This window comes from Protopterus annectens, chromosome 1.part1 (assembly GCF_019279795.1).
Source record: "Protopterus annectens isolate FY-2018-M chromosome 1.part1, PAN1.0, whole genome shotgun sequence".
NCBI lineage: Eukaryota > Metazoa > Chordata > Ceratodontiformes > Protopteridae > Protopterus > Protopterus annectens.
In genome coordinates this window covers 333,394,017-333,410,412 of record NC_056726.1, presented here as the reverse complement: position 1 = coordinate 333,410,412, position 16,396 = coordinate 333,394,017, and positions in this window count along the sequence as shown.

Sequence of the window (16,396 nt, the reverse complement as noted above, 5' to 3'; positions counted from 1 at the left end):
TGTCTTGAAGCAAAATCTTTCTCACTGTATCATCTTTAATACTACACACAAGCCTGTCTTTTATCAACTCATCTCTCAGATCACCAAATCTGCACATTTAGCCTTATTTCTCAAGTCGGTTATATATGCTGCAAAAGTTTCAAGAGGCTTTTGATCTCACGAGTAAAATATGTGCCCTTCCATTGTAATATTCATTTGGGTGTTGCACATTCCTCTAAATTTACATTTTAAGCACTCAGGGTCTTCCCACGTTTCAGCCTTTACCACAATATGGTAGTCTTCCCCCTGCCCTGCAAACACAGCAGGTGCATACACAAATTAATGCTCCCTTTCAATGGCTTCTGAATCAGCTAGATTAAACAGAATGAATGCTTTTGCATGTACATCTTTATCAGAACCAGCAGCCTGTATGAAAATATTGTATTCTTGCTCAAACACTCTCCAATTTTCTGCAACATTATTATCAAACAAAAGTGGACCAGGTTTGCAAAAGCCTTCTGCCATGCCAGTGAATAGTAGTATAGACCTGCCCCTTGTAATTATGTTCAAATATACATGAGATACTTGAAAAATATTCAACTGCACAACAATCTCTTTGAAATAACTGTATTCTGTGAAATAACTGTATAATAATACTGCACACACTTGCCAACACGTTGCACACTTTGGATATTTTGAATAGCTTTAGTTAATAAAAGAAACACATAGTGAAAAAATATGGTTGTTCTCCATTTTTTATAAATTTTATGCGATTCTGAAGTTATTTTAAGCATTCTTGTAAACATTTTGAGTACCTTTATCAATATGTCGTAGTTTGAACATTTCATTTAATTAGAAATTCATTTTGAACGTTTTGAATGCTTCATTTTATATTTATATTATATGCATTTAAACAAGTTTTATTATCTGGAATTATCTTTCTGACCTGTTTGCAAGTCATTTGAACTTTGGATGATGCACTTCTGTATATTCCTCCATTACTGACTGTGCACCTCATGGTTTTGACTTTGGATCCCACTTCTGACATCATGTTGCTCATCTTGTGTATTCAAATAAGATGATGAGGCTTGGGTGTTCATTTAACTTGTTTATTACACACAAACACATTAGGATGGATTACTGGAAAATAAAACATAAACAAACTGACTAACTGCTACACACATATATGTTTTCACTCCAGCTGCTCACTCAAAATGGCCCTCTTGCTTGCACATGCTCAGTACTTATATGCACATGCCCATAGACTGAAATGGATCTTAATGGTACAACACAAACTCTGATCTATAGTCTTCAGAGAAAAGGTGCTAAAAAGAATTAGAATTCTATCATCCAGGCAGTTAATTGAAGAAGTTTAATATTGGGATGTATCAAACACTCCTTGTCTTGTGTCAGTAAGTCTATGCTGTGGGGGTAATTACCCTTAGCCATTTTCAAAATGAAGGAAAATCACTGTTGCCTAGGCAAAAAAAGGGGTCATCACAATTACCTTTGGAGAGTCCTTCTGGAACTCTAGAAGTATCCTGGGTATAAGAGAAAAGATTCATAGGTGTTTACTAGGCTAACAACTATATGTACCTTTTTAAGCCTAGCCATGCATCCCAAATCTCTGACAAGTTCTGGTACCCTTGATAAGTGTAAGCAGGGGCTTGGGAGATGAAACATTTACCAGCAGGGACTTGAGCGATGAACCATGTTCATTAGAGATATAGGTGCCAAACCATGGTTGAATTTCCTGTTCTCCATCCAATTGTTCATGTTATACTTGAATTGGTTTAGGGAGGAACTCTGCTTCACATGGATGGGAAGCCTGTTACAGAAAAGGAGTAGTCTCTGGGATACATAGCTGTCTTTCCAGCAGGTTCTATTTATATCACAAGCAAGGTTTAGGTCTTGAGTAATTCTGGTGCTGTTTGCTTTGCAGATATGCAGGAGGTCCATCAGGGTGGGGTCTGACAATGCCCTGTATGCCAGGCATAAATCTCCCCTCAACAGCCAGTAGAAACAGAATACAGGGATAAGTCCTTGAGGCTGTCTGCATAGGACATGTATTCTTTTAGTGAGGAAAAGGTGGAAAAACATAACAAAAAAAAAAACACATTCCCAACCATGAGAATGAAAAGACATAGGTCCTTCAGTTCTGCTTGCAACGGGTGCTAGAGCAGAATTTCTTCAACTATCTAGTTTTATTGGAGGTAAACAGATCTACTTGGAGTAGTTCCCCATAGATGGATCAATTCCTGGAAGACTCCCAAAGTTTAACTTCCATTTGTGAGGGTCTGCCCTGGTCCTGTTCAGTTTGTCTGCAATAAAGTTTTGCTATGATGGACTGTAGGTAGCCTGGAGGGAGAGACTGAACTAAGTTGTTAGATCCCAGGCAACCACAGCTAGTCTGCAAAGGGGCTAGGATCCTTCCCCCTTGTTTGTTTACATATCACATCACTGGGATGTTGTCTGTGATTATTACCAGAGGTCCCGGAGTCCAAAGATGTTTCAGAGATTTAATAGCATTTATTAAAGCCATCATTCATGTATTTTAACTTGTCTTGCTTGTTCTAGAGATGCTGTAACCCCCCCACCACCACCACCTTTGGACACAGCCCCCCAAGCAAATTTTGTGGTTACAGACTGGGTAGGAGTTGGAAGGGAGAAAGGAAGACCTGTTTTGAGAAACAACTGATTCACCTACCAGAGTACTCCTTTTTCACAAACCTGACCACTGGAATCTGAAATGAAAGGGAGTGCTTGTGCTGAGTCTAAAATGACTTGACAAACCATTGGATTTTCCTCATGAGAAGTCTGGCTAAAGAAATCGTGGGAATGGCAGAAACTATAAATCCTAGAATTCTGAGATATTCTCTAACAGATGACTGACTCAGATCAGAAAATATCAGAAACTGTTTCGTGTAATTCTCTACTTTGCCTTGCAGAAGACAGGCCATGATAAGCGTGGTATCTGGTAGACATGTTAGAAGCACTATCTTGTGAGAAGGTATAAGAGAAGACTTCTCTCTCCATCTGAAATCCCAGGCTGAGAAATAGTTCCTTTACCCAAGCCAGAGATTATCTGCATGCTGTGAAGGAATTTGCAAAAAACAGGAAATTCTCTACATAGGGGGGAATGTGAATGCCCTGCAAATTTACAATAGGCTGTAACAGAAACTTTGTAAACAGTCTCAGAGATGTAGATAAACCAAAGGGTAAAACAGCAAACTGAAAATGCCAGCCAGATACTGAAAAGCACAAAAAGCTCCTGAAACTACTGTCGATTGCAATGTGATGGCGGGCATCTTTCAAATCTAATGCTATTAGAAAACTGAAGGGGCAACAGAGATTCTAAGGAAATCATTTTGAATTTTGGAATGACAAAATACAAGATTAACTTTATTGTCATTCAACCGTTTGCATGGCTGAACGAAATTTCGTTACTCCAAGCTCAAATATTTAACCGCAAAAAAAAAAAAAAAAAAAAAAAAAACATTACACATAACAAACAGTCGGTTCCAAAAACACAGCTGCTACAACTAATGCACCAACTACATCAAGTTCCAGTCCAACTGCAGGCACAGAACATCAGCTGCTGCATCCTCTCATTCCACTCAGCCCAGAAACCTTTCTCCAGTCCAGCTAGGAACCACGAGGTACTTTGTCTGCACATCAAAACCAACAAACCATACACCAATCCACTGATGAAACTTCCACAGCCAACCACACACCTCCAAAAAACATCCATATCTACATCTCACCTCTGAATTTCCCCAACAAGACATAATCCCATTTTGATTTTGAATTTCGCTCCATCAAACTCCACTTCCGCCACTGCAACCAACTCGCCGACTCGCAATGCAGGCCCAGCTTCAAGTTTCAAAGGTAAGAAAAAATAAAACAGAAAAACTATACATCGGGATGCCACGGACATCACAACACAGCCGTTGACACCAGACACACACCCAGCCAGATGAACGACCTCACAACTTGACAACACAGATAAGTGCATGAAAAGAACCTAAGTGCACAACTGGGGAGCGGGAGAGCTGGCTGCCATCACGGCACTGCCATCTTGTAGATGATGTGAAGGTTTAGAAAGAAATGTCTAGAACAGGTCCCTAGGAGATCTCTTTCTTTTGTACTAGGAAAAAAACCTGAATAAAACCCTTTACATCTTTTGTCCTGGGGAAAATGTTCTATTGGTGCCTGAGACACCATCTAATCTAGAACAGGAGGAAACAGGCCAGTTTGATTGGGAGGATATGGAAGGATCTCCAGAAAAAAGAGTAATGGACTTCCAGTGCCATTTGTAACCTTTTTGAATGATTTTTAGTACCCGCGTGTCTGAAGGTACGTAAAGATGTAAACTTTGGGAATGTGTTTCTGGGTTGTCAAGGTGGGGAGGAAGAAAGTCTTGATAGAGCATACAGTCATTCTGATGTTTTAGGTTGTTCCTGGTTGCAAGAGGATCTTCCCATCCTTTCTCAGCCTCCCTGCTACTATTTCTTTTTTATTTTCTTTGCCTGAGCTTTATGTGAAATGCTTACTTTGCTTCCTGAAAGACAAACCTGACCTAGAAGAAACATTTCTGTTAAATTTAGGAAACAAAAGTTGAAAAATCTGGGTAACCACCTAAAGTACCTTTCCATTTATATTAAACTCATTCTCAAGACCTCTGCAAAGGAAGGACAAAATAACATTTCTTTATCCAGAGAACATTTAAAATTTCAGTGTCAACATCTTGTCATAACCTCTGATGCTACAACTAAGCAAATCATCTCAAGACAAAAGCAGTGTGAGCAGCTCCGGGTACAACATCTGCAGAGTGATACGCACACGAGGAATGTTTGATTATCTGAGACAGAAGATACCGCAGAAAACATACAAGCTTTAGTATCTGAAGGAGGGAGGTCAGCTATTACATTCCTTAAATTATCATAAGAAATAAGTAAAAGTTTAGTCATGTGTGCCTGAGAATTTGCAATTCTAAAGGCCAGGGAGGAAGAAACTAAACTTTTTTACCAAACATATCGAAAATCTTTCTTAGTTTATCAGAAGGGTTAAGGCTAGCTGTTAACAGAAGTTTAGCGGAAGATGACTTTGACAAAGAAATTACTGCAAAATCTGTCTTGTGGTTAGAAAAAGGAAATGGTTGGGACTGTAGCACTTTATACAACTTATCAGAACTTTTTGGAGCAGATAACTGACTGTCAAGAAAACTATATGCTCCCCAAAAAGGTAAACTATTATGTTGGCAATGTGGGAGGAACAGGTGTCAGTTGAGGAAACTCTACCTGTAATAAACTACAATATATTTGTTGATATTGGGACATGTTTTGTTTCTGCTGAAAAAAATTGTCATTCTGGCAATAGTATTAGAAAAAAAAGATAATTCTTCAGGAGGATAATCTGGGGAAAAGCACTCTTCAGAGTCAGAATCTCTAGGCCTTGGGGTGAGAGAGTATGAGAAACACTGTCTCATTCTAAATTCTGTTCCTCATACTAGGAATCAGAATCCGACATGAAGAAGTTACTGGCTTCTTTCTTAGAGGAGGATCATCATTTAGAAACTGAAATGCTCTCAACCACCGTATTGCTAAAGTCAGTGAATTATCTGCTTCAGGAAAAGAAATATGTTTAGATTTATTCCAAAAAAGAAAGAGAGTATACCATGGCTGGAGTGCTGTAAAAAATGTTAATTCACCATTAAACAATAAAAGCAATAAAACATGGTAAGCTCTTTCACAGTCTATTATACAACTGCTTCTTCTGAGGTCTCCAGCCGTGGTAAACTCTTTTTCTTTTTTGGAATTTACTTGCACTGTCTGAACAGAGAACATTTTTCCAATTTCTGGATTTTCTTTACTGTTATTATGTTTAGATTTATGTTTCCTCTTCCTAGGACAGCCCATAGGTAAAGAGCATCTCAAAAGACAGTCCCTACCTGCGGTAAGATGCTCCTCAGTGTGGTATAACAAATGACTATCTCCCAGTACCTTCCATGAAGTCTGAAACAGTGGTTCTCTCTCGCCCCAATAAGGCAACTGTAGAATCACAAAGGATGTGCCTGACTCTGGGTCCAAGGTGGCATTCTTAGGAGCAACACCAGTGGGTCCAGGAGAAAAATATATGTAGTCTGAGAAACAACCAATGGACACAGCAGTCCATCCCCAGCTGTGGCACAGAAGAAGCTGACTTGAATATCAAAGACTCCTTAATAACTTATTTTCCTCTTGTGGCTCAGGGAGGATCAATAGACTCATTGGGACCCTGGTCCATCCCTGGCCAATGCCCTAGTTGCAAAAGAAGTCTACAAATAGTGGAGTCCAGAAGATTTGTGTACCTTTTTACAAAAAGAAAAATTTCTTAGTTAAATCTTTATGTGACAAGCACTGCAAACAGTTGGCCAAGCCCCTCACAACAAAATAATACAGAAACTACACTTTTCCTCACAAAAATTAATATAAAATTAGGGAATCCCCACAGGGACTAAAGATTGGCTTACAGATGAGAAAAGCACATGATAAGTGGTTAGCAGAGTTCTAAAGGGTCAGCTGTACTCCTGACAGAAAAATAATTTTTGGTGATAAAATTTCTCAAAGACCACCAAACCACAAAAAAAAATCAACCCTATACAAAACTTTCTGAAGTAAAAGTTTGTTTCAGTTTTACACAAGAATTCCTTCAGATTAGCTAGCTATTAAAATGTTGCTCTGATGGAAAAGCTTACGGTAATAAGCAGTCAAAAATGGGCAGAAATGCCCTAAAATAAAAACGATATATAGAGCAATAAATATCTTTCTTCAGTGCTTGTCACATAAAAAAAAATTGGAAGGTAATTCCCAGTGGGGAACTTAATTGACCAGCTTTGATGAAGTGTCAGTCACTGATCACCAGAAGCCCATGAAGGAGCACATTCTGGCAGAAGGAAAGTGTTAAGCATTTTGTGCTTTGGCTATTGTATTTATACTGCTTCCCTTATACATGGCAGTGGCTAGGGAACATGACTGGCCAGCTAGTCTGAGCCCTTGACAAAATGTGCCATATAGCTTAAGGTTAGTAATGATTAACATTAACGTGATACTAGAGTAAATGAATTATAGTTCAAACAGTTAGTGGAGAAAGCATCAGAAGTATTTGGCAGTAATTTATCAGGTCCCTAAAAATATATATCATTACCTGTGAATGCATTTCTTGGAGAAAGTATATGACTAAATCACATCCAGTCAGCTGGACCCAGTAATATCAAAGTACATCAACTAGAGTGCTGGTTTATCCAAAGTCTTATCAATTTGCTTATTTTGGCTGTAGTGGAACTTCAGTGTTTTTTGTTTGTTTGTTTGGCGGTAGTTTATGTTTTTCCCTGTAGGAAGATGTTCAGTTTTCTTAGGTTTTGTGTGCTTTTTTGTCTGTGAATTTATTTGCTGAACTGCTTGTGTGGTTCTAGATTACTTTTACTTGCAACAAACTTTGTGCTGGAACAGATTACTCCATTACGGATACCTAGAATCTGTTGTAGTGCAATTGTCGAGTTAATACGTGTGCATTTGTGTGTGCAGAAGTGTGTGCATGTGCGTGTGCGTGTGTGTGTGTGTGTGTGTGTGTGTGTGTGTGTGTGTGTGTGTGTGTGTTTGCATGTGTGTGTATACATATTTATGTGTTTGTGCACTTGTGCACATGTGCATGTCTTTGTTGTTGTTATTGTTTTGCTACATGGATTTTATGCAGTCAATGTTTGTGATCTCAGTGTCTGTGTACTTTTCGTAGTCTGTCATGGATCCTGCCTAATTATAGAATTAAAGAAGAGAATTTTTCCTCACGTAATTTTGGAAATCTGGGTTGACTAGAAGGGAGTCAGATGAAACTCTGTCATTTTTAGTCCACACTATAGCGGATCCAGTAATGCCAATGTTCACATTGAGTAACAGTGTACTCAAAGTAGCACTGATCTGCCATATTTGGGTGCAGAATAACATTGATATTTTTTGTTAGTTTGTCTGCGGCAGTTATGATGATGCTTTCTTTGAAGGGGATATTCGTTTTCATTAACTATGTGTGCTTTGCTGTTTGTGATTAATTCTTTGTAGCGCATGTGCAGTGTGAGTTTACTTATAGTTTGCATGGGAACAGATTACCTTATGATGGGAATTTGTACTTCTTCCATGGTTGTATAATTATATAGGGAGTATATTTAAGTAAGGTGGCATGTAATGGTGAACATTTTTCATGATTTATTTTTACTGACATTTGTGGTCATTCATTTTACATACGTCATGGTCCCGATGTTTGCATTTAATCATTCTGATCTGGCTCCTCAGCTATGGTAAAACAACCATCAGAAGTGTTTCTCATGTAATCTTGGAAGTCTAGGCTGAGGGGAAGGGATTAAGGAGATGGGAATTAGGTGAGGTCCTGTAGGAAGTCTTTCATTTTACTCCACAGTATATAAGGCCTCAATGGCCTTCTCTATTATGATTAAATTGGAATTGCTGACTGTTAACTCCTGCTCAAGTGGGAGTTCCATCTACTTCCTTCACAAATGAGAACATAAGGAGAGCCATTCATTTCAATAATTCAGGGTAAGGTCCCGTACCTTAAATGTACCCTTGGAAAGTTATTCAGAACCTTCTCACATCTCACTCCCCTGCCCCTTTATTTGGTTCTTCAGCACGTTATGACGGAAGGAGGATTTTCCTAATTTAATGACATAATATCGGCCATCCATTCACCATTAATGATCTTTATCTGCCTTCCTCTTGTAGACTGATTTTGGTCCTGACTCATGACTATAAACTATGTGGTTCCTTCTAACATTTAGGGTCTCTCCACTTCTGCTACAATTACTTGACGTAATAACTCAATAATGTGTACCACTGTCCTTTCATACCCTCCCTCCAAACGCATGATAATGATAAAAAAGTATTTTTCTAGATCTAGAGAAAGAGCATATTGACCACCATCCACTGGCAATTCTAAACACTGATATTGAGAAAATATTTGAACCTGTATAATGTTTCTTCATTTATTTTCTTTATCTGTTTGTTTGCTCATTTATTAATCTATATTATGACTGATAAAGGATTCATCTGGGTTTCCCAGACTTCTTCCATTAAAACTATCCATAAACCTTTATAATGAATAAATGCCAGGCTCAGCTGAAAACTACAGGATGTTTGCCCTGATCCTTTGATGAGAAAGTGCCAGACAAGACTGCAAACTGCACCTTTTGCCATTTGCAGCATATCTGCAGTCTCTGTCAAACCATTAGCGTATGCAATTAGAAAAATGATTTGCAGAACCTCTCCATACCTGATTCTCAGCACAAACCATCCCTGTTTATAGATCATTTCCTGATATACTTGGGTAACTTACAGGGAGATACACACACACACACACACACACACACACACACACACACACACACACACACACACACACACGTGTGTGTGTGTATATGTGTGTGTGTGTGTGTGTGTGTGTGTGTGTGTGTGTGTGTGTGTGTGTGTGTGTGTGTGTGTGTGTGTATGTGTGTGTGTGTGTGTGTGTGTGTTTGTGTGTGTGTGTGTGTGTGTGCCTGTGCATGCGTCCGTGCATGTGTGAGTGTGTGCATGTGTGTGTTTATCAGTGATATAAATACTACATTGATATCTGCATAGATATAAATACAGTTATCAGTAATATAGCTAGGGTGTTGCAAAGGGGCACATTACCATCAACTATTTCATTGTTTGTGTATAAAACAAAATACAAACAAAAAGAGAAACACATCACAGTATTGTTAACATCAGCAACAAGTTGTTGAGATGATCAGTTCTGAGGAAGGAAACCAGGGCTGCTGCTGTCCCTTTTGGTGTTGGTCAACTTAATTAATTATTGTTACTTTAGTGGTATAGGGCTGTGCTTCTTTTTTACATTTTATATATATATATATATATATATATATATATATATATATATATATATATATATATATATGTGTGTGTGTGTGTGTGTGTGTGTGTGTGTGTGTGTGTATGTATATATATATATATATATATATATATATATATATATATATATATATATATATATATATATATATATATATATATATATATGTGTGTGTTTGTGTATGTATATATATGTGTGTGTGTTTGTGTATGGGTTGGGAGGGTGGCCTAATGGTTAAGGTGTTTGCCTTACAAACACAAGGTACAAGGTTTGAATCTCACAGGGAATAATTGGCTAGGTTTAAAATGGCTCGCAAGGGCAGTTAGCCTAGTACTAATCTATGAATCTATATACACATATGATTATATCATGTACCAACACTTTAAAACAAAAACGAAGCAAATCAAACCCACTTCCCCCAATTAAATATACCAACTTCAAGATCACACTGTAGTGGAGAAAAGGGCAAAATTCACCATGGTGGCCAAGTGGTTAGTTTTCTGGCGTTAAATTACAGTGATCCAGGTGACCACAAAATTAACTTTTCTGCAACGTCATCTCAATATTCCATTGTTCGATAAAGTGGCCATTTGGGAATTAGAAGTAGCTCCAGATATGGAAATATATAGATAGATAAATTACATAGATATATATAGAGAGAGTCAAAGAGGACATGTTGTCTGCATTAGCAGTTAAATATTACTCCTCATAAAGCAAAGCATCAACTTGGACAATGTATTTATCATATTTTTATTTTTCTAAATAGTTTTGCAGATATTATGATCCTCTAACAAACAACAAGAATCTAAAAGTGAAAAATCATGGGAACAAAAGGGCAACTAAGTCAGACATTTTGTAGCATTAATATAATTTATAAAAAGCTTTTAGGAATTTAACTTGTGAATGCACTAAACTAAAATAAAACATTTCTCAAGTCCAGTGCATACCACATTGCTTAAATTTAGTCATCTCTGAATGAATGTTACCAAATATTTGTGCTTTATCTAGTTCAGGAAAGTAACTCAGGAAAATTAGTTAAGATTCTTATTAAAAATGCTGTTACAGAGACTATTAACATTAAACGATAGGTAAGACACTTACATACTAGCAGTGGAACCATACTGAAATCCAGACATTTAAACAGTAATGTTTGCCATCACCTAGCAACTTGCTCAAATATAAGTCAATATGTAAAACAACAGCAAGCAATCTGAACATAATACACAGAAAAAATCAATTAATAGGTTTCACATTATTTGTTATTCATGACACTAAGCATATTGTCCAGAAAGCTGTAATCCTTCTAAGAGGAATGAAAGTTAAAAGCCAACATAAAAATAATGACTGGTAGGAAGAAAATGTATTGGCAATATATCAGTTATAACCAGCACCATATATCAGCAGAAGAAAAAAATAAACGCAAATTTCTCAAACTTTGGTAAGATCTAAGTGAAGCTATTTGTAATGGTAAGAAATGCAATATGTTTGTGGGATATCACATGTCATCTAAAGGAAACTGAAAGAGTTCATCCTAATTACAGCATGTATAATATGAATGCCTATGTCAATTAAAGTTGTTGTTGTGTTTTTCGGCTTTTCCCGGTTAGGGGTCGCCACAGTGGAACTCCGGTCTGCTAATGATTGGTAGTTGATTTTTACGTGACGATTTACCAGCCCTGATGCACAACCTTCAACGAAGGTACACCCATTCACGCATGTCTGCACGCAGAAGATGCTCTAGCTGAGAATCGAACCGGACAGCGTCTTACTGTGAGGCGACAACGCTACCGCAGCACCACCACTATGTCAGTTAAAGTGAAAAGTGAAATTATGAAAAATAGAATCTGACATTGTAAAGAAGCTGATAGGAAACAATCTGGATTAATGATGCCATACAGTTTGAAACAGAAACTTCAGGCTGTCATAGTACAGCTCTAGAGACTAAAAATCGTCTTTCAGCAGGTAATAGCGAGAAAACAAAGAAAGTCATTCACAAGACAAACCTGTGTAAGAAACAAATGCAGTTCAGGTGGTAACTTGGTAATTTGCATACCTTCATCAGTGCCCTTCCCTGGCTTCCCTTTTGATTTTTTTCTAATAATTTAAGTAAATTTGAAACAGATTGTGCGCAGTCACTATACAGAGGACAATAATTGAATTCAGACTTGCAAGAACGAATGGCTTTGGTTAAAGAAATTATTTATTTACTTTCCAATTGCTAACTAAGGCAGAAAAATATAACTTCTGTCCTTCACAGAAATCCTCAAGACAGCAGGACATCTGAGAGGAAATTTGATATTTTTAAGTTTAAGCAATTTTATTAATGGTAGAAATTCCTCCCTCTGTTGTATAACACTAAAAAAATAAATCAAGGTCAAAATGCACAAAGATCCCTTTAAATTCACCATGACGGTTCCTCTAAGCATGTTGTATAGCTTCCTGTTTATCTAGGAAATTGTTAAACCTAAGTACAGCAAATCTGCATCTGTTTTCCAGTTGCCCTGGCCTGGGTCTTATGGGCTCTTTTCAACATTTACCGCCACTTTAAGGGCAGTACCAAGTATAGATTTTAACTAGTGTACAAAAAACTACACCAAGTTTCCCCTTTTTGGAGTTTTCTTATAAGCCAAAGCTTGTGTATATTAGGTCGAATATGATTTTCAGTGTCATCTAGATTTTCCTTCAATAGCAGATTGTCTTTTTCAGGGATAAAAAGTTGTGCTTCTAACCAAGTGAACCTGCCATCAGTAACATTTGTAGTCTCAAAAGTTCACACCTTACTTTGTCAGTCAGGATTGCTTTAATATCTTGATACTGTAAATCAGTGATGACACAATGAGTAATCTTGTTACCTCACAGCACCTGTAAATCAATGATGACACAATGAGTAATCTTGTTACCTCATAGCACCTGTAAATCAATGATGACACAATGAGTAATCTTGTTACCTCACAGCACCTGTAAATCAATGATGACACACTGAGTAATCTTCTTACCTCACAGCACCTGTAAATCAATGATGACACAATGAGTAATCTTGTTACCTCACAGCACCTGTAAATCAGTGATGACACAGTGAGTAATCTTACCTCACAGCACCTGTAAATCAGTGATGACACAATGAGTAATCTTGTTACCTCACAGCACCTGTAAATCAGTGATGACACAATGAGTAATCTTGTTACCTCACAGCACCTGTAAATCAATGATGACGCAATGAATAATCTTGTTACCTCACAGCACCTGTAAATCAATGATGACACAATGAGTAATCTTGTTACCTCACAGCACCTGTAAATCAATGATGACACAATGAGTAATCTTGTTACCTCACAGCACCTGTAAATCAATGATGACACAATGAGTAATCTTGTTACCTCACAGCACCTGTAAATCAATGATGACACAATGAGTAATCTTGTTACCTCACAGCACCTGTAAATCAGTGATGACACAATGAGTAATCTTGTTACCTCACAGCACCTGTAAATCAATGATGACACAATGAGTAATCTTGTTACCTCATAGCACCTGTAAATCAACGATGACACAATGAGTAATCTTGTTACCTCACAGCACAGTCTGCTCTGTTTGGTTCCAGCTGGAGTGCCTTCTATGCAGAATTTGCATGGTCTTTCTCTGGGTACTCTTTTCCGCCCACATCTCAAAGGCATGCTGTAGGTGGATTGGTGATTCTAACTTGTCTGTAGGTATGTCTGTTTGTCGATGATACAGAAGAAAGGTCTAGAAACCTACTTCTGTTCCCTATGTGCCTAGTAAACTCTGTCTCTTTGAGTGGCAGCAGCTGTTCATGGGACCATTACGGGAGTCAAATGTAACTTAACAGCACTGGGTGGACTGTTACTCAGAGGCTTTCTGAAACTGAATTAGTGCATCTTGAATGTTTTTACTGTACAATCAATTTCTTTTAAATTAAGCTTAGCATCTGAACTGGTGTTTTCACTTTATGTACCTGTGGTGCAGTTTATATTTCTTTCAGTCAGTAAAGTCTATCAGGTTGCAAGGCCTTCAGTTTCTAGAATAGACCTGATTTGGTGCTTCCAAACTAGTGATGGTAGCTATTGGGGATATGTATGCATGTGGGAGAGCACATGCTTCCTTGGAGTGTATAGGAGGTCCATGCAGTGACAGGAATTCTAACATCGACCACCAGGAAGTGGGGTTAAGGCCATGTAGAAACATCTCCATAGCTACCACTTCATATAATAAGAACTGCTGACTGTGCAGAACAGCAAAGTTGTTTGATATTCAGGGACCTTGCATGGATACCACATGACCATGATGAGGGGAAAGTCAGTCTAGCTTGGACATCAGATGAGACTTTTCCTTCACACAACACACAGTTAGAGGGATAGAGTGGCAGCAGAGGCACAAGCCACCCTTGTGGCAGCCTCGATGATGTCCCATCTGGACTATTAGCTTCTTTTGGGGAGTCTTGATTGTCAGCAGGTAAGAAGGGGAAGCACACAGAAAAAATGGATGATGACCCTCACCTAGTGCTGTCACTGTTCAGCCCTATAGAAAGGAACAGCCCATAAGGTTCTCATTACTAGCGGACTGACTCACTCAGCAGATGGAAAGGAACAGCCCATAAGGTTCTCATTACTAGTGGACTGACTCACTCAGCAGATGGAAAGGAACAGCCCATAAGGTTCTCATTACTAGTGGAGTGACTCACTCAGCAGATCAGCCAGAGGGGGAACAGAAGTAAATGAGAAAAAGAAAAAAGGTACTCTAGCTATCTGTTCACAGACCCACTTCTAGTAGTTAGATTAGACTGAAGAGTGTACTCCTTTTAGTGGTTATGTGCCCCAGGAGTTACTTTGATTAGGTGAACATATGCAATGAGAACAATGACCCAGTAGTCAAGGAGTTAGGGACAAACATAGACAGTAATATAACCTTTGACCATCACGTGTCTACAGTGGTGAGGAAATCATTCGATGTTGTGAAACTGATAAACAAAGGTATGGCATCTAAGTCCAAGGAAGTCATTGTTCCACTGTAGTTGGCATTCATCAGACCTGTCACTGAGTACAATGCCCCCTCTGAGGCATCTGCATATCCAACAATTGGAATGTCCACAGAGGTTCCTCACTAAAAGAGAACAAGGAGTAAGTAAAATGCCCTATGCAGACTGCCTCAAGACCCTATCCCTGTATTCGGTCCCCTACAGGCTTTTGAGGGCAGATATATGCCTGGTATACAGGGCATTGTCAGACCCCACAATGATGGACCTCCTGCATATCCACAAAACAACAGCACCCAAATTACCCATTCTAAAGACTTAAGCCTTGCCGGTGATATAAATTGGAACTGCTGGAGAGATACCTTATCTATGGAACAGGCTCCCCATCCATGTGAAGCAGAGGGCCTCCCTAACCCAATTCAAGTGCAACTTGGGCAACTGGATGGGAAACTGGAAATTCATCCCTGGTTTGGCACCTATGTCGCTAATGGACATAGGTAACCTGTAAATGGTTAATCTCCCAGGCCCATGCTTACACTTATCAAGGGTGTGACAAAGGGAAACACTGCCAGAACAGCTATCTGGAATTTTGCAAATAATTATATGTCATTTGTGAATATCAATATGATTTATATAAGATGCCTGTGTTGCAACTGTATTAGCACAGTATGTTATGTGTATATCAAACTTGTTTGTACAGACATGTGCATTGAAAAAGGGTTTTGTAAAGTGCTTGGAATTTATCCACAGTGTGCTCTACTGGAAGAGAACAGAAATGTACATGCACTATTGTAACTGTTTAAATGTATATATTTTAACAGTGGAAACTGGAACACAGGAGGTTAACTTCAGAGCAACAAAACTTCAGAAAAATAGCTGAAATTAAATTACTTTATTGCAGCTAAAGACAGAATGTCTGTACTAAGGAGTTTTCTGTATTCTCTTTAAAGTTAAATCATTACTAGTTCTGAATGTGAAGGAATGTGATTGCTTTATGACTTCCAGCATCTGCCAAAAATCTGAGGTCTATGTATTTCACAGGTAGATGCTAAATACTGCTAGCTTCCAGCAGTGGGGGTTTCATCTGGGATAGAGTTAGATGACAAGAAATTATGTCATTCTGCAAGCTATCTCAGCAGTAATATTTGAGATATTAATTTAACAGCTGCTGGGTCAGATAAACCCCTTTACTATCAGTCCACCCTAAACAACTCCCATCACAATCCCAAACACTTCTGGTCCACAATAAACTCCATACTCCACCCAGGTAAAGTTGGCACTCCCACACCTACCATCCCCTTTTCCTCTAGCAGTATAGCTGAATCTTTCAACACACAGTTCACTGAAACAATTCTATCTCTAGCCAAATAACAACCCTCCTCACTCCCCCAGCCCTGCACACAAATCCAGTCCCATGCCCCCCTTCACCTTCTCCACAGTACCCACCTCCCATAGAAAAAAAATTGTGTCAAAACGAAAGCCCACTAAACT